Source organism: Gavialis gangeticus, unplaced genomic scaffold (assembly GCF_001723915.1).
Source record: "Gavialis gangeticus isolate Ggan-Ray unplaced genomic scaffold, GavGan_comp1, whole genome shotgun sequence".
Taxonomy (NCBI): domain Eukaryota; kingdom Metazoa; phylum Chordata; order Crocodylia; family Gavialidae; genus Gavialis; species Gavialis gangeticus.
The window spans coordinates 10,066,296-10,085,999 of record NW_017728993.1 but is presented as its reverse complement, the minus strand read 5'-3'; positions in this window follow the sequence as shown (position 1 = coordinate 10,085,999).

Genomic DNA, 19,704 nt, shown 5'->3' with positions numbered 1-19,704 from the left:
ATTCCAAGCTCCTAATTAAAATTCTTCTCTTTTCATGAAGAATCAGGGAAAACAGCATCTAAGCATTAATACTGGTCAAGATTTTCAAACATGACTAGTGATTTTTGAGTGCTTCTTTTTGGGGCTTCCAAAGTAATGCCGTTTAAAGAGGTCTGATTTTTAGGAGTTATAATCCTTTGTCTTCCAAAAATGCAGTTGCTTTCTCAAGTGGAGCATCTAGAATCTGACAGTCAAAATCACTAGCCATGTTTGAAAATCCTGCCTGCAAATGCCTTAATGGGGTTCTAATATCCAGCTTGATCTGGCTGAGACAACTTGACCTGGTTGAGACTGTGACTTCCAAGTATTTATTCTTTTTTTGCCGGTAAGAAGGATTTATCTATATTCTGAACAGACCTGAAGGACAGAACTGAAAGAACTTACTGACTGACCCAGGCATGGCCTGAGATGCATGTTGCTTCACAGTGATCTTGTCCTGTAGATAAAACAGGTGCGTCTCTTGTTTGTTAGATGGTGATGTTGCTCCTGGAGATAACTGCTGGGCAAAAACCATCTGATGATCTTCCTAAGTTTTCAAAGCTTTCTCAGAGAGATTTCCCATGACTGGAGGAACCTCCTGTTTCTTCATAACACAGCAGGTCATCTACTTGGTGACAAATATCCCAAGAACATGTTAACCTGTTAGGCTATTCACTACACTCTTTCCAGGTGGAACAGAGAGTCCAGTTTATGAGTCTTCTTTCTGATTTTGAAAGAACTACATAGGATGAGACTTTTTTTATTTGAGACCTCGCTCTGTGTCCATGACCTTCCACCTCAGTTGCATTTCACTGAAACAGTGAAACTGCCAACCAACAGAGGAAGGTTGTAGCTGTGAAAGAGACATGAGAAGACCAGGAGAAGGAATAAAAATATCCCTGAGCTTTGTCACAATCCACCCTACATACAAAACCTACTCCAGCTTTTCTATACCAGTACTCTCACTATCAGACTTTTGAACTCAACTTTCTTAAATAAGCACCAAAACATAAGCATGCCTAGTAGCAAAGAAGGGAGAAGAGTGTTGTTGGAGTTGTTACTATGGCATTTAGCATTAAACCATATTTTCTTGCATACAACATTCCCCAGGATATATAATATGCACCTTTTTTTTTGAAAGACAGAATAAAGAAAAACATTTCCAGAATTATGAATGCATAGAGCAGGGACAGAACATAATCTTCAGCTGACTCATCCTCTTTCCTACTTAACTAAAGCTGAAACCCTAGCATCCGCTAAAAACTGACTTTCATGAATGGATCTATGACTGTGAAAAGAGCTAAAGAATGTCCCAGGCTTTGAAACAGAAGGAGAGAGGCCAGGAACAGCGAGCAAACAGCAAAACTGCCCTAAGAAACATTGCTTGATTACTAGAACACCAAGGCCATTAAAAAGGAGAGACAATTGTTAATACATCTGGAGCGAAGAACAACGAGTCATCAGGTCAACTGTGGGCATATCTACATGTGCATTTATGCTCGCTTATATTTACTAAGCAGTAAATTACTGCACAGTAAGTGGAAATAAGACAGCATCTACACATGCAGGTGTTAAAGCACCTTAAGGCTGTGTTTGGACTGACTTAGGACTAAAGTTAGTCCCTGGTCAGCCCACACACACAGTGTTACTGTGCAGTAAGGCATCTACATGTGTGTTACTGCATAATAACTAATCAGGTTTAAATTTGATACCTGCATGATGCAGGTATCACATTTATGCTCAAGTCAGCATAAGTCGCCATATTTACTGCACAGTTTAGGCATGCATGTGTAGATGCATGCCTGTAGTGCACAATTATTTTGGTTACTGCGCACTAAATGTGCACGTGTAGATGCACCCTGTCTCCCTCAGCTGCCTGAATAGTAATGCCATAGCGGCTGTACTGAGGAGCAGAAATCAAAGCGGGTGCTTCTGTCCTGAGCAGAAAATTAGCCTCCCTACTTAATACATTTTGAGTACTTAATACTCAATTTTGGGGGTCTGATTTTTGGGGAAAAGGTGTATGTTGTATGTGAGAAAATACAATATTAAGAATATGGATGGATGGTAGGCAAATACATCTGTTAAGCATATGCAGTGGCTAGATCAGGAGACCTATTTGTGATCAGGCTTCTTGGTTTCTATTCCTTCTATTCCCCTTTCCTAAAATGTCGGTGTTCAAATCTGTAGATTTTACAAATTCATATTCATCCTATGACTTCAGTTTGGCTTCAAGCCCCCCCCCCCCGGGATCTCTCTGATCCCTTAGCAGCAATTTCTTCTGTAACATCCTGTGACATAAGTGTCCAGGTGAATAACAATGAGAGTTTTGTTCAGGTTGGTATTAATTACACAATATGGTATCTGAGACAGCCCCCCACACGCACTGGATTGTATATCATGTTTTTTGTGAATATGTTTTGATATGGGCAAGACGGCCCCGTTGTTCTGGCCGTGTGCTCAGCACATGGCAAGCTGGGGCCCATATCTGGGCCAAATATGTAAAATCCTCTGCCTTCACTGGGCAGAGGAAGCAGGGGAGTCTTTGGGTAGATAAGTTGGGAGAAAGACTAAAATGTGCCCTCCCAGATTGGACAAGGCTTGGGTGATGTCACACCAGGTATATACGAACCACTCACTGAGGCTCTCTCTTTTTTAATCCTGGAGCTGCTGAGAGCTGCACGGCAACATTGGGAGCCCAAAAACCTGCTCCCCATTGGGGGGGGTCTGCCCCGCTCTTCGCTGAGAAGCCAGCAAATGCTTTTTGAAGGGAAAGCCTCAGGTGCAGAGTAAAGACACCTGAATAGGAGTTTGAGACTCCTAATTTTTCCCTCTTTCCTTTTTTTTTCCTTACTTGGGTTAATGCCATTAGGGGTATTAATCCCTGAGCAAACTGCCCCAAAATGGTCTTGGCAGCTACTGGCTACAGGGGCCTGGTCCCCTCTCATTTGTAACTGTATTGTGCTAGCATGGGGTATAGCTGAGATTGGGTGTCCAGGCCAGGGTCTTTTTTGGGCCTGTTTCTGCAGCTAGCTGCATGGCTGAACTCCGGCTATATGTTCTGGCCTCAGTGCAGTATAGGCCTGGCTGGCTTTTGCTGCCCAGTTCAGTCTCAGTGAGGCAGGCCTGACCTCTCCTTCGAAGTTTTCTTCTTGCAGCTTCTGCCCAGCAGAGCTGGGATTGGGATTAGGAATTTAGGGGTGCGGCATGCTGTCTGGAGCCACAGGTAACCCCTCAAGGCCACTACCTGGAAGTGGGACTCGCCCTACAAGCATCGCAGGGAGCAACAACGGGCCCCATGTGACACAGAAGGACCCTAGCAGCTTCCCGCAGACCAGCGAACCCAAGGAGCAGCTCAAAGGACTCTCCTGTGAATCTCCCTCTCCAGCCCATTGCTGAAGGGCAGGAAGAAGGGTGCAAGCCCCTGGAATTGCCTTTTGGGTGAGCCCCAAGTCCCGGACTGCCTGGGCATGGGTGAAACCTCCCCAAGAGGGTGCAATCTATGAACTATGCCTTGTAGTGGGCAGTGTTTTAAATTGTCTTGTCTCCTTTGTTTTCTCTGCCTTTGTTTTCAGTACTAAATTTGTTCTCCGTGTTTACACTGCTTGCAAGGAGCGGGGGTGGGGGGGTGTTTATGTGGGACACCTGAGTAATTTGTTTAGTGTTTCCCAGGTGGTCTGGGTGGGGACTCAAGCCAACGTAAAATATATTTAGACCCCACAATTGAACCCAGCCCTTGTTGGTCCCAACCGGTGCCTGGCAGAAGGGTTACAGACTAATAACTAAGAGGGTGGTTTTTACTATGATGGTAAATGTTAATATTAAGAATATGGATGCACGAGTGCTAGGTAATAGCAGATAGATGCACCTGTTAAGTGTACAGATGTATAAGCTAAACCAAAGTCTTTAAGAGTAGTTGTGTCCCTGCTCTGAAGAGATGAAAAATTATTTATTGTTGCAAATCATGTTCTAATTGCACTGACATCTAATTCAGCGTGGAGATAAAGATGGAAAACTATGTTGAGAACTGATGGCAGGTGGATTGGTTCTTTCCCATATGATGCTAGGCATCTCAAAATCTTGAAGTTAAGGGGAACTTGGGCAATTAAATGACATCAATGATCAGATCTAGTATATATGGATTGCACCAGTGGACAGTTTGGCCCTTGTTATTTCTGTTGTCCAAGTTTATACTGGCTTAAACAAAGCTATCATATCAGTATGGCAGGAGAGGGCAAATTCCCAGTCCCCATAAGAGAATAGAATTTGGAGGCCAGACCTCTTCCCAGAATCAGTCTATTCCATCTATCAGTTGATTTCTCCCTGTACGTATTTCTGATGTTCTCTGATGCCAGGACACTTCAGAAGAGTAGTTTGAACAGGGTTGCAGCTTTGGGGGAAGTATTTCTATATACCTAAATCTTTTGGCTGACCCTCTGCTCTGAAAACCTCTCCAAGGAAAAAAGGGGAGAAGAAGAGAAGACTGATTCCTTCATGAGAAATAACCTACAGCCCCAGGCAGGTAGGACAATTTAGCATTCTCCTCACATTTAGTGGATATGCATTAGCATTAGTATTGTTAGGACAGTTACTTACTACTTCTTGGAAAAGATATGGGAGATGTAGACTTTGGCAATGAGAGAAAATCCAGACTAAAGCACACAATGTGTAGGGGTCTTCAATCATATCAAATTTTAGCTTGTTAACATGTATAATTGAAAAAGTGGTATTCTACCCTTTTTATGTGTCATTGATATAATGGTAAGTAGCCTAAATTCTGAAGTAAAAGAGAATGTTTTAAACAGAAGGAGACAGGTCTTACAATGTATTCTTGTTTTCTCTCCTAGATTTCCACTTTTGGAGGCTCAACTACCCATATCACTCCACTTTATTTTAAAAGAAAAGGATAAGACAGCAATTATCACCCCCAGATGGGTAAATGGGCTTCCTTCACACCACATAACTTCAATTTGAGGTCTTGTGTTTTTAAAAATTGAAGGAGGATTTTCTCAAATTAGGCCCTAATCCAACCAATCATCTTATATTATTAATTTAAAGCAGATATGTAGTCCCATTGTAATGATGTACATCACTGAGAATGCTGACCTGCTTAGAGTTCATCAGTGAAAATCCTAATGACTCCTTTGCAGATCAAATGGCACCAGGATCTATCTCTAGCTGGGTCCTAAAGATGGTCTAGCTAGATATTTGGTCTATGTAATCCATTGCTAGAAATCTCATCACCAGCTGTAAGATCACTTAACGCTAAGTATGTGCTCAATCACTTTGCTGGATTAGGTCCTATTCTGTTTGGCCCATGTTTGTTTAATATAAATTCCTCATATATACAATATGTGGAACTTGTAATGCAATCATTTGGAATAATATTGAGGACACTCTGAGCTTACTTCTGACAAAATGCCTGCATTTCATATGTGTTTGCACTAACATTAAAATGTTAATAAACTGTTTGTTGCTGTGGAAGAAATCTTTTTATTTGCAACTTCTACTTCTGATTTCTTCTAAAGAAATCCCTATTTTCTTGTATGACAACCATGATATTTAATGTACCCCAAATAACAGCAGAAAGGGACTAAACCGAAGGTTGAATAGGCTCACGGTTAGAGAAGAAGGTCTCCCTTTGCACCTCCCAGGCTATGTTGAAGACAGGACAGATGTAGGCCAGGATCTGGGCCAAAACTTCAGGGTACTGATGGAGAAGGTGCAGCTTCAGAAAATTATTAGAAAACTGATTTACAAAGAGATGTCAAGTTTCCACCATTGCACAACCTGTGGTATTAATTTGTACTGGAAAACTACTGCATGCATTTATCTGCATCACTGGATGAATTTCCTTGTGCTGTAATTCTTGTAGATTTGGTTTAACTAAGACTGAACTCTATAAATGTTGTACCTCTTTGTCAATTTTAAAAGCAATACCAAGCAGGTACCTGGGAGGTAAATGCGATGAGCTAATGAATTCATAGCTGTTAAAGGTACTGATCATTAGGCAGACTTCCTGCATAGAACAAACCACAGGACAAGCACCTTGAAAATCAAGCCCATGCTTGTTATCCTATCAGTTACTTTGTGTTTAGCCTTCAGCTTTCCCTTTGGGCTGCAATCTCATCAGGTTTAATAAAGTTAGCAGAGTTGTGCATGTTCAGGACAACTCCAGAGAATACATTGGAGCTCAAGAAGCGGTGTGAGATATCTAGTGTTCTGGGTTCATAGTGAATGGTTATGGCTGGCAGCATCTAGTATTGCATTCACAGACAGATAGTCTTTCAAGGCTTTTCCTTAGTGAATAGGTGCATTTTTAGTCTCTTGGAAGACCATCATAAATTTTGGTTGTGGTTATACAAGATTCTAAGAAGAGAGAATATGAGCAGCAGAAATTCTTGTTCTCTGCCTAATATCTCTGATGGAAATCAATTTTTGAGGGAGAATTGCTCTCTGGTAGTTGGGCATTAGTGTTGGGCATTAGTGTTGGGTAGAGATGCCTAAAACAAAGAGATTGCCTGCACCCTGCTTGTGACCACTTTTGTTCCAAGATCCTGGTATCTATATAAATGACATAACTTTACACATAGATTATGCACAGATTTCTCTTCCGCTTGCAAGTAGATATGCAAAGCTCAGGATTTGAGTTACTGCTTGTCAGAGGGGCAACAGAGCTAACGCTCAATATGGAGGTTCAGCAGAAGTGTCAAATACTCTGTCTTTGGGCTGGGGCTGTCCTACTTGATTGCCTTCCTAGCAAGTCTGATTGTGTAAAAACTCAGCTTTCATTTTTTAAAAACGGTTTCTAGGAGTACATGGTTACTCCTGCATGCTGAGATGTAAGGTCCAGATGGTTCACAAAGTAGTAGGAGGCTTTTTTTCCTCATCTTATTCCTCTGCATGCATGTAGAGTTCAAATCACAATCTACTGACCTAGACTGACCTCTGGTCACTAAATTATAACCCTTTGTGTTGAGCCAAATAACTTGTATTTGACTATAGCATATCTTCCCCAAAGGCATCCAATCTTGAGTTGAAGACACAAGAGGTGCAGAATCCAGCAGTTTCCTTAGGCATTTGCTTTGGTGCTTTGTCACCTTACTAATAACAATGTTTGCCTGATTTCTAATTTGAATTTGTCTGGCTTCAGTTTCAAGCCATTTGTTCTTGCTGTGACTTTCTCCATTAGATTAAGAGGCACTGTAGTACCTAGTACTGTATCTTCTTGCATACAACATGCACATTTTCCCAAAAATCAGCTGCTAGATATTGGAGTGCACATTGTATGTGAGAATTAGGGTAAGCACGGTTTCTACCAATCTGGGTAAAACTGAAAGTTAATTCTGCAGGGATCCACAGGGAGCAGAAAAATAAGCAGACTCATCTCCCCAGCTGCTGATACTCAGATACATACTACAAGGCAAGATTTTTAATTTTTGCCTTTCAAAAACAAGGTGCATATTATATTTTGGGACATGTTACATACAAGCAAATGTGGTATTCTCTGCCCATGTAAATACTGAAAAATCATAACCAAGTCACCTTTAAATTTTCTTTTTTTATATAGTCAATAGATTACACTCTTGGAGTGCCACATTACTAGGCACGTTCCCCACTTTTGAATCAGTTTTGTGGCTCATTTCTGTCCCTTCTCCAAGTTTTCAGTGTCCTTCTTGTACACATTTAAAACACAGTGCCCCAAACTGCATAGAGTAGAGAGGTGCAATCACCTCCAGTATCTGGCACACATTGCTTTTGTTAAAGCAAATTGTATTTGCTTTTTTGTAACAGCAACGTGTTGCTGACTTGCATTGAGTTTGTGATCCATCATACCCTCCAGATAGTTCTTGGTAGTGCAGCCAACCCAGTTGGTGTGTGTACATTTGGTTCTTTCCTGTGGGCAGCACCTTACATTTGCCATCATTGATTTTCATTTTGTTCTCTATAGCCCAGTCTTCCAAAACATTGGCAAGCATTCCCAGTTTTGTGTAGTCTGCAGATTTGGTCAATATATTCTCTATTCTTTCTTCCAAATCAGTAATAAAAATGCTAAACAACAATGGACCCAGACCCTTGTGGGACCCCAGTTAAAACCTCCTGCCAGTCTCACATCGATCCGTTAATAGTTACTTTCCTTGTGGTTATCCAACCAATTATGTATCTTCCTAATGGTAATTTTGTCTAGCCCACATTTCTCCAGAATGAAAGACTGAAATTGAGTTTTTTTGACAAGACCTATTTTCCATAAAACCATGTGGCATTCATTAGATTCCTATTCTTTATTAGCTGAATCTTGCATATGCTTTTCCATTATTTTGCCCAGAACTTAAGCATTACAGGTCTACCTGCGTGCCCCAGTCCTGGAATCATTTTAATAGGCTCAGCAAGATTCTGTGCAGGCAAACCAACTACTGTAAAGAAAAAGGCATCAGGGATTTATTGTGCATCAGCTATTCCACAGTAGCTGCCCAGGTACACTCTCTCACCCACAGCTAGACACAAGCTAAATCATGGTAGGTGCATGGGGCTAAGCTACTGGGCTTTCTGAGCTTTCAACTGCCACAGAGTCAGAGCATGTACACAGGCAGTTACCACTCTACAGGTGATGCTCCCTTCCACCATGGGATAACTAGCTCATTTGCCCATTCCCCTCAAGAGGCTTCAAATTACTGGAAATTTGCTTTTAGCTATAGAGGGCCCTGATTCAATCCCTCGTATTGCCTAGAGTGGCCGTGTTCACACTTACGTATTGTCAGGTGACTAATTGATCAGTTGCCAACGTGTCCAATATGCACACTGTAAAAACAACTCATTATGTTAATGCATATGATCTAATTATGTTAGTACATATGATAGGTTACATTACTGGTCATTGATTTACCTACGGTTCTAAAGGGCTATTAGTGTCAAAATTATGATGACTGTCAGTTTGGGGAGAATAGCATGTCTGGCCACATGCTTCCTGAAATACATCATGTCAGATGCATCATGAAAAGTAACATGAGGAAATATTGGCACTCATGTAACTATCCATAACTGTTGGATTTCTACAAAGTGATTCTACTGCATCGTAATTAAGGGTTTGAAAGTCAAATGATTTAAGTACTAGTTTTAATTACTGCTTGGTGAACTTTAGTGTGTTAGAATTGTCACAACTTTCCTTGAGGATTAATCTCAAGCCAGGCAATACAGTGGGAAATTATTAACTCATACTTTGGTTCAGCAATTAAATGCATTACAAGGTTTATGCAATTAGCTGTTTAAGATGTCATTATATTTTGCCATCTGGTACACAGGAGTTTATGCATATGAACAGGCACGTGTTGAAGTGATTTTCACTATATGACTCTTGATCTCAACCCAAATCATCACTATAATGAGTGGAAGACACAGTGTACAGTACATTAGTGGCAGGTGCATACTATCAAGCTTCATTTTAATAGAAGACTTTCATTTTTCCATTTTTAAAGTATTCTGCACAAGTGCTGGAGAATTAATTGCTCGTTTGCAATTTAGCAAAGCCTGAGGACATGCTATTTCTCACTGCTAAGGAACATCAGGTTTCAGGAATGGAGCTACTGAATTTAAGTTCTTTTCTCCTGTAACTTAAGGGCACCTTCTGCCTCCAGGTACCAACAGGGATGTCTCTCTGAAGTCAGGGGCAAGTATGTGCTTGCATTTTGAGTAAACAGAGCCAGTGATTTCTATGTGAAATGTCTAAGGGACAAGCAGACTTCTCAAAGATGCGCAGCAAGGTAAATCTCAGAGTGGTTAACATACAAAGCAAGTTGAAGGGATTCCTTAAGCTGCACCGATGGGGTGACCCCTGTGAATTACTTGACAGTGGCTAGACAGCTGGTTGGCAATGATCTGTCTGGTGCTGTGTTCAGAACTGCCTCCGTGCGTTTCCCCTGGCCTAAATATCTGTCACTGTCATTTCCATCTCTTGGCTCTCATCTGAAACTTAGACCATAAGTTCTTTAGGGAAGGGACCTTTTTTTTGTTCTGTGTTGGCCAGCGCAATGGAGCCCTGGCTTCCTGTCACTAGCACCAAGCGCATACAGTATATTAATAATTGTGATGGAACTGTCCTTCTGAGGGTCTTGAAACGTTTCATAATCACTAACAAATGAAACCACACGGTAAATCTCTGAGGTGTTACTGTAAACTTTGATGGAGGTGCCAAAAGTTTAAGTGACATTCTTGGTGGCATGAGAAGCCGATAGCAAAGACCAGATTAGAAGCATGAACCCCAGTCCTGCTGGAACTACCATGAGCCTTTCGGGATTAGAGCGTTGATCCCTAATCTTAGCTCTGAAAACTCGTCACATGGAGGTATACATAGCCGAAGAGGGAAGAAAATGCTTTCTCTGGATGGGGCGGTTTGAATGTTCAGCACCAGGTTATGGGTTGCTCAGAAGGGAGAATTTCCTTGGCTTCTCCCTCTAAAAATAAACCGCAGCCTATTCGCAACCACTTTGCAAGCTTTGTATCCCACAGTGGAAGTCAGACAATTTCCTAGCTGAATCCCTGTTATTCCAGTTTAGGAAAGTCCTTCTGTGAATGATAATAAGTGTTAAAACTGTATGGAGTTCTCTGGTGTGTTGTAAAATGTGCTCAGTATTCTAGTAAATCAAATCTCTGGATACTCTTAATTCCCCGGAGACATGGATAATACCTTGCGGGGAAGGGAAGGCGTTTCAGCAAAGTATAATTCCAGCTACAGTGCCTGAAATCTCCAGCATGAGAATTATGCTGTGTCTGTTTACATGGGTTGGGACTTCATTATTGAATTACATTAAAAGGGCGCCCTCTAGCGTCCTATTATATTACACGGGTAAAAGAAAAATAGACAGCCGTGTTCAGCAAGGCCTTTCTACTAATATCATCACTTCGTTAGTTGATTATTATTTGGTTAGCGAGTGAAAAATTTCCACTAGCAGGCAAGTCACCCAAGTAAAATAGTAAGAAATATGTGTATGGAATAAATTTAAAGTTTTCTGTTAGGTTAAAATGTCTAAGGTATTTTTTCAAAGGATGAAGGCTAGAAAACTAAAAAAAATATCACAGAAATCTGTGCTCATACACTAATATATAGAATCTGACTTTCTTCCAGAATCAGTGGTGATGGTTTTGTGGTCATTTTGCCATTGGTCATCTGTGTGTGTGGGTGGGTGGGTGTGCATGTGTGTGCGCACACACACACGGGCACATGGGCATGTACGCATCGAAACAGATTTCTTACAGTCATGAAAATGTAGCAATGTCCATCCGGAAAATAATGGGCAGTGTTTTTTCAAGTGGATCCACACCATCATGCAGCCCGCGTTCATTGATCAGTTTTCTTCTAATGGAAGTAAACAGTTGATGAAGATAAAGGAAGGGAAAATGGATTTCAGATAACTGAACCTAGGAAAAACATCTTTACAAATAAAATTCAGGCAAGGAGGTCCTGTAACCCTGACTCACCCAAGTAGCCCAATGAACTTAGGGGCTTTTCCTGTAAGTGAGGGCTGCTAACGTGAGTCAGCCAGGATAGGATTCCAATTTTAAGACCACATAGTTACTGTCCTTAGCTGGTGTAAGTATGTATGTGAAGTCAATGGAAATATGATCATTTACACCCAGGGGCAGTTTGGCCCCATATATCAGTATGTCCTCTTGAAATCACCTGCTTAACTCTCTTTTTATTGAGCATTTACTTGTGGATTCCTTAGGGGATTCTTCCCCCCTCCCCAAGAAAAAAGCATCCTTCCTTTAAATAAATAAAAAAAACAGTCTTGAGAAAGACTTAAGCATTAATTGAAGTGCACTGGATCTTTTCTAATCATTACAAATCCATTGCAAACAGAGCAGCCATTGAAATGTGACACTGATGAATGAGGAGCGCTGATGGTTTCCTTGGAAAAGTTAGGTTGCTAGTAGTGAGAAATGTGTCCTTTATTTTCCCAGGAGAACATTGCTTTTCTTTCTCTCCCCCCCTCCTCCCAAAATCCTTTTGAATATATAAATACCTATGTTGGTAAAAGTTAGGGTGAAGAAGCCAGAGTACGCTGCAGTGCTAGAGAGATCATCCCCCTTTCCCATGTTTATGTTATTAGAATAATTAAAATTGTGCTGTGGGTACCACAATATAAGGAAACAATAGTAAAATGTAAAAAAAAAGGTGTGGTAACATTTACTCTAGAGAGCCTAATCTTGATTGTATTTTCTTTGTCCAGTTACGTTTGGGCATAGAGGCTTGTCTGATTTTCTTACAGTCAGGATAGAAACACAGGTAATGACCTTGTTTGATTTTGAATAAATAGATGCACATACATGACAGCTTATAGACCCCTCTGCCTGTTCTAGCGCTCTTAGTGTTTTGAGTCATTACTGTAATATATTGTAATGTCTTCATCATGGTTTATGTGTGTGAGGAACAGCCCCGAAACAATGACTACAGGCAGCGGTATAACAAGACAGTTCTGTGCCCTGGGTGGTAGTGGCAGTGAAAGTCACAGCAGTGATTGGGATCAGCTGCAGGAGCTGGGCCAGCAGCAGTGATGGCTCTGTTCTTGTAGCACCCAGGGCTCATGCCCCAGTCACCCACCCATAGTCATACTACTGGCTGCAGGGCAAAATCACTGTCCTACAGATATTCAGAAGCAATAGTTCTCGAGAGCTGGTACAAGCACCAGTACAGGTAAGGTTTAGGTTACGATTTTAAATGTTCCCACCCAAAACATCCTCTCTTCTTTGCTGATATACCTGGAGCTGAAAGCTTCTGCGTCATGGCTGCCTGCCTGTGCGTGCCTCCAATCATTTGTGCATCTTCTAACTCCCATCAGTGTTTAAACTTCTCTAAATCCCAGCCTCACAATCTGCTGTATCCTTTGGGGAAGGAGAATAAAGAGCAACCTTTGGGGCAACACAGGCTCTGCTATGAATTAGATCTAGTCCATCTAAGGGCCCAGCGAGCACATTATTCAGGTGCTTTGAATGAGGAAGATTCCCTGTGTGAGCAAGTTTTGTTGGCCTGGGAAGAGATTTTCTGCTGTAGAAAAAGGAAAGGCAAGTGAGTTGTTGATAAGGCCACGAATCTTTGCTGGGTAAACTGGTACTTGTCACCAAAACATTTAATAACCACCCAGAGCTACTTTGCACACCATACACTTCCCATGCCATAGAGAATACTGGTATCTGCACTAATATATGGTCTACATTTTGAAGACTGTCTCAAGCCTATAGTTTTATGAACAGTCCTTTGTGGGTGTAATGAGGTTGTAAGCTCTTTGACAGAGTCCATTCTTCTTTTTCTTTGTACTGCATCCAGTACAACAGCGAACTTGTCTACAACAGGGGCTCATAAGTGCACGGTGATTGTTTGCAGTTTTCACGTGTGTGCTTTTCAAGTGCAAGGGTCACCAGTATGTACATACTCCTCATTTGCAGATCTGGGGGGAGAAATTAGCTGTTCATGCATACAGTCTGTTTCTTTGCCCAAAGTAAGGGGGCTGGTTTAGAAAATTTGGCTTATAATCTTGGCTGCCAAGTTCCATTTCTGTAAACTTAATGCAATACAATAGAAACCTAACCTTATACACACCAATTCTAATACCACATAAGGATGCAGCCATGCTGATGCCCTAAACTGGGGGTGGTCAACCCCGGGCCCAGGAGCCAGTTCTAGCCCACAGATCCATGTCATCTGGCCTGCATCCATAAGTCTGAAAATTTGGCAGTCGGGGAGCAGTGACAGCATTAATTGCTGCTCCCTTGCTGCCACATTTCTGGAACTGTGGGGAGCCTGGTGGGTAGGTAACATGGCCTTGTGCACTGGATCAGGTGCACAGGGGCCAACTGAGACAGCATAGAGCTGATCCAGGCATGCAGGGGCCAGCCAAAATGGTGTGGGGCTGATATGAGTGTGCAGAAGCTGGCCAGATGCAGTGCAGAGCCCTATCTGCACACAGGGGCAAGCCAAGGCAGCTCAGGGCCTGATCCAGGCATGCAGTGGCCAGCCAGCAGCAGCCCAGAGCCCAGTCTGGGAGTGCAGGGCTGACTTGGCACAGGACCTAATTCTGGCACATGGGGCCTCATCCAGCCCACGGACAGGCCTTGCACCACTCATCCAACCACAGGAAAGGTTGAGCACCCCTGCTCTAAGTGGTGGTACTCTGATGAGAGAATTTTAGGTTTAGATATATGGAATGAAAATCTATATGGTTAAAGATTATTACTACGTGTGACATCCTCAGATCAGCGGAGGTATCACACAGATGTGCTGCACTGTTGCCTCCTCGTAAAAAGTTCAGAGAGCTGTTTAAATAAACACGTGTCCTTACATCCATGCTTTGATTACCAGAAACCCTTTCCAAGCCTGTCAACTGCATTGGCAAGGCTCATGCTGCAAACTATCAGGAAGCTGTGAGACAGCTGTTCCCTACTTCACCACTAAGGGGTGATGAAACAGCCACCCAAATAATCAAACTCCCCTCTCTCCAGGCCCTGCACAGGCAGGGACTGCTCCTTAGTGCTGATGCTGAGTTTGCACCAAGTTTACTGTGGCCCTTTCATACTCTTTGTCTTTAGGGCAGTTCCCCTGTTGCTGTGAGAAGTGGGATTTGCCTGCAAACTGAAGCCAAAACCCTCAGCCACTTGTCTACGGCTCAGTTCATGTTACATGGACGTCCTGCTCCTAGCCCAGCCCTTATCCTCTGCAGGGGTTATTTAAATAAAACAGAAGGTGGCCTCAAGAAGCCTGATCCACTTGACTCCTGCTGATCAAACAGCTTTTTCCAGTCTGTGTGTGTGTGGATGAAGGGGGAAAGCTGCGAGACTGGACAGGGGAGAGAGAGAGAAAGTGTCTGTATATGGATGTGTGTGATTGTGTGTGATGTGATGTTGTGTGTGCATGTGTATGATGTGTATGATGTGCATGTGGTGTGTGAGATGTGTGTATGTGTGTGTGAAATGTGTATGTATATGAGATGTGTGTGTATGTGAGAGATGTATGCGTGATGTGTGTGGTGTGAGTTATGTATGTAATATGTATGCATTTATATGGTGTGTGTGTGTATGTGATGTGTGTAAGGTATGTGTATATGATATGTGAGAAATGAGTGATGTAAGTGTATGTGATGTGTGTGCAGTATGTGCATGTGAGGTGTGTATATGATGTGTGCATATGTGAGGTGTGTGTCTGAGATGTGAGAGAGGTGTGTGGGATGTGTGAGTTGTGTGTGAGATGTCTGTGTAGGTGATGTGTGTTGCGTGTGGGTATATGCCATGAGAGATGTGTGTATGCTGCATGTGTGTGCATATGTGAGGCATGTAAATGATGTATGTGTGTGCAATGTGTGTGTCTGAGTTGGGAGGGGTGTGTGTGCATGCTGTGTGTGTGTTGAGGGGTAAGTACAGCTAGGATGGGCTGGGCTGGGGTGCAGCACAGTGCATGCTGCGTAGAGGCACTTGCAATGCAAGGAAAGCAATGTCTGCGTCTCCTTTGAGGGGCTGACATGATGGTTCCTCTCCAGGGACCCCACGCTCCACACCAAGGGGGCACACAGGTTAAGCTAGTGCCAAGGCTGCCCCAGAAAGAACATGCAAGTACCCCTTACTCGGGTGTTGGCAGGTGCCACGACATCCCCGCCTTGTGGGCTCAGGCTTGGGATGCGTCCATGTTTCCACATGCAGCTGCAACCCCAGTCCCTGCTGCAGCAGCACCTGTCTGTTGCCCCCCATTTCCACACCTTGCCAGGACCAGGCAATCAGCACGTGTGGGTGTTTTGGGATCATATGTATTGGCTAGGAGATCAGTCAGACATGGCAAGAAATAAAAGGAGGGGAGACCAGGCCCTGCGACCACATGGGGGAATGGACTTCTGGGGACACTGGTTAGCAAGGGAATTGCTCTGCAGGGGTTAGGGACATGGCTTTACCATGCAAGGCTGTTGGTCTTGCCCTCTCGCCTAGCTGAGAAGGTGCCTTATTATTATTCCCCTATTTCTTTTAATTACAAGACATGGCTCAGATATTTGTTGCCCTTATTAGTATTATATTAAATCACCAGCAGCATCATTAAAAGCAATGGAGTCAAAGGACAGTCCGAAGCACAAACGAAATAGTCTGCTGCTGTACTCCTTGCTCACCATAAAGCTCCTTCCACTATTACTGTGGATCTTGGTTGGAATAAGGGAAGCAGCCTGTGCTATGCCTATGGCTCTGATTTGTAAATGGAAGGAGCTCGGCAGTCCTCCAGCATGTCTTTTGAAGCAAGTCTTCTGTATCCTTCTCTTCGTCATGAGTGGCATGCCAATGACAGGTCTCAGCTCCCTGCTGCTTTCCCCCCCTGCAAGGCCGGCCTGTGGATTAGGTCCCAAGTTCCCAGCCAGCTTGGTTGTGGAAGAGCTTCCCAGCTCAGCCCCAGTGTACTTGGGGCAGTCATTTACATATTACAAAATGATCTCCAGTCCTTCAATAGCAGCAATGGACTAAAAGGATGGGAGTCCGTCCTGCAGCCCCTGCTGCCAGATATACTTGGACCTTACGTCGTGTCAAACCAGACGAGGTCACCTGGTAGCTACATGCAAAATCCCTCTTATTTTGGAGATACAAACAGCGGCCACTTAGTCCACGTGAACATACGCACCCACCAGGGTTGGCTGAAAGTGAAAACCCTGTGGCCTAGCAAAGAATCAAAGTATGTGTCAGCCTTTCCTAGAGAGGATTAGGGCCCCATGAACAGGCCACCGTAAAAAGAGAAAAAGAAATGCTTGACTGCAGTCCCCTACAAGAAAGTTATTGTGTGCAGCTTTCCAAATGCCAGCCTGTCCCACGTAGCAAGAGGCAAATCTGTATTAACTGTGCTTAACTCACAGTAAGCATCAAGGAAGGCCAGTGGGCCTAAGGCAGACTGTATTCAAGCCAGTGGAAGTGTATGGGGGAAGCCTCTAGTCTCTGCCAGTATGTAGGGACCAGAATCTGCCATGACGGAACTCAGCAGGAGTTTGAAGCGCAGGCCCTGTTTGGTACAAAACTTAGTAATAATTGTAATATCTTTAGGAAAAGCAGGGCTTTCAGAGAGAGAGAGAAAGAGTTAGGGCTATGCTCCACGTGTCCTGGTACCTGACATAGGTACCACAGCCCTTCTGTCTTGCATGGGCAGGTTACCCCAGAAGGGGGTGAGTGTCCTCAAATCTCTCCTTTTCTGCTTAGGCAGCTAACAAACGTTGTACGGCAACTAATGGAGGCCACCAGCCACGCAGGGAGAATTGCTGGGGTATCTAGGGCGACCACATCTCTCCTGCTATTTCTGATGAGTGGCTCTTGCCCCCAGCTCAGATATCACTTGCTTGTCCTTGGACGAAGGTGAACTGAGTCTGGCATTCAATTCCAGACCCACCTTTTGGTTTATACATAGTTACTGCCAGGAGCTGGACACCGAGCTCATGGCAATAACCCAGTATGTCCAGCCTGCAGTAATGGGCCAAGTCAGGATGAGCCCATTACTTGGTTCAGGCTGTAGGCAAAGGGGTGTGGATCTGTCCCTGCTCCCTGCACCATGCCCACCCAGCCTCACTGCTAGGTCAAGCTGTGCTTCCTTACTCAGACAAGAAGTGGATGGCAGGGGCACTGCTGCCCTGTGGCTCCTGCACCGGCATGCTGTGTGCCCTGTAAAACTCCTTCCTTCCCTTCACTGGAGATCTCCGGAGATCGTTCCCTCTGGCCTGGGTGAAGGCCCATGTTCCAGGTGGGATCTGTGCTTGACACTTGGACCAATGCTGCCCAAGACTTGCACAGCCTGGCTGGGTCCCCCAGGCAGCCGGTGCAGAAAGCCCCAGGGTTTGCACCACCGCTGAGTGCCTCGCACTCCCCTTCCCCACCCTGCACCAATTCTCTGCTCACTGGAGTTAATGGCAGCTCTGCCATAGGCTTTCATGGCTGCAGGACTGGGTCCTTGGTTTGAGTACTTTAATCCCAGTCCTGGGTGTTTGGTGGGATGGGGGAGGTGAAGACTGGCAGTGCTCTGGATTAGAAGGGGCTGGTGAAAGACTGGGGGCCTGATCCTTTAGTCCTTGCTCTCTTTGAAGGCAATTGGAGAGAGTGAGGGTCCTAGAGAGTTCACTGGGGATGCTGAGAGGGTGCTGATGGACCTGATCCAGAGGTGACCCCCCACCTCTGCTTCGCAGGTCCCAGGCTGGCACAGGCAGCAGGCGCTGGACACGGGTGGTCTGTGGTGTGGATTGGAAGGTGTGATTGACTTTTGTTGAGGACTGCCTTGTGCCCAGGGCTCCCTGGAAGGAAGGGGTCTCCTGGGAGGCATTAGTTTTGTTCTCCCCCACCTGCTGCTCCAAGCACAAGGTCCTGATTTGGGCAATTGTGTGGTCCTCACTGCAGTGCGGGCAGGGGGAGCGTCCAGTATAAAGCAACTGAAGTCCCTACAGCATCTCTGTCTGCAGGTCTCAATAGGCAACAACCCAGAGCAAACGCCACGTGAGGAAGCTCTCCATTTGTGGGGTGGAGGAAAGAGTGAAAGTTTCTTTAATCTTTGGATGTGTTTCTTTAAAGCCAGGACCTTGGGCAGTGCTGAGGAGCCACCTGCCACCCCTGCTAGTCCCATCCACCTTCAGTGGCTCATTTTTTCCAGCTGTTTGTTCTCTTGCCTCCCCTCCCATTTCTCCCAGTACCTGCAGCCTCGCAGCTGCCTCCCCAGCAACAGTAATAAACGCCCCCTACCCAGCTTGGCTGGAGCGCCTACCGCAGCTTCAGATCAGCATCCAAACTCAGTGGGACCTGCTGAGCAGGCATCTGAACTTGCTCGTCATCTCCCGCCCAAAGGGTCTCGTGGAGAATGGGCCGCACCTCACCAGCCCCAGGCCCATGAACTCAAAGGGCCTGGGGTCAGGCCAGGGCAGCTGTCGGGGGACACAGGCCCCTGAAATGTGCTTTGGGCAGGGAGGCTACAGTAACTTCATGCGCTCTTCTAAGCAGCTGGTTTCTACTGTAACCATTTTTCACTTTTGTACTAAACAGTCTGAAGTTTACAGCATTTAGAGGGAGCTTCTCTGTTTCCCCCATTCAGCTGTGACAGCAGGAGGCCGTGGGATCAGGGAGGAGGCACCACCTTGCACCTCAGCTCTGCTTTAGGGTTGCTAGATGGTCGAACCCAGGCCTGAACCTCTTTGGGGGTACAAGCTGGAAGCCTACCGACACCTTTTTTTCTCCTTCCTCCACCACGTGAGGTTTAAATCAACATTGAAACCAGGTTCGAGGAGCTGAAACGGACCATTTTGTTCTGGTGAAACATCCTCTTACCAACCGAGCGGCGGCTCTTGAGTCAGGGGAAATATTAGATGGGGGCGCTGAACCAGCACCGCTGGCATCGCTTTTGTTCCCCGCCCTTCGGTTTCAGGCGGGACAGCCCCCGGGTGCTGTCGCAAGGATGAGCCTAGAGATGTCCAGATGGCTTAGAAGTGGGGCTAGTGCCACCCTCCCCCCAAAAGGCCCGCGTGTTAATTAACAAACCCAAAAAAGCAGGAACGCTTGTTTTTTTTTCTTTTCCAGCCTATGAATAAAAAAGAGGAGGCAGGTGAAGCCTTGGAGTTTGCTGCATCACCCAGTTTTTTAAGTGAAATAATGTATTTAATGGTTGTTAACCCCCCCCCCCCCAGCATTTCCACCCGGCAGCCCCCTCACGCA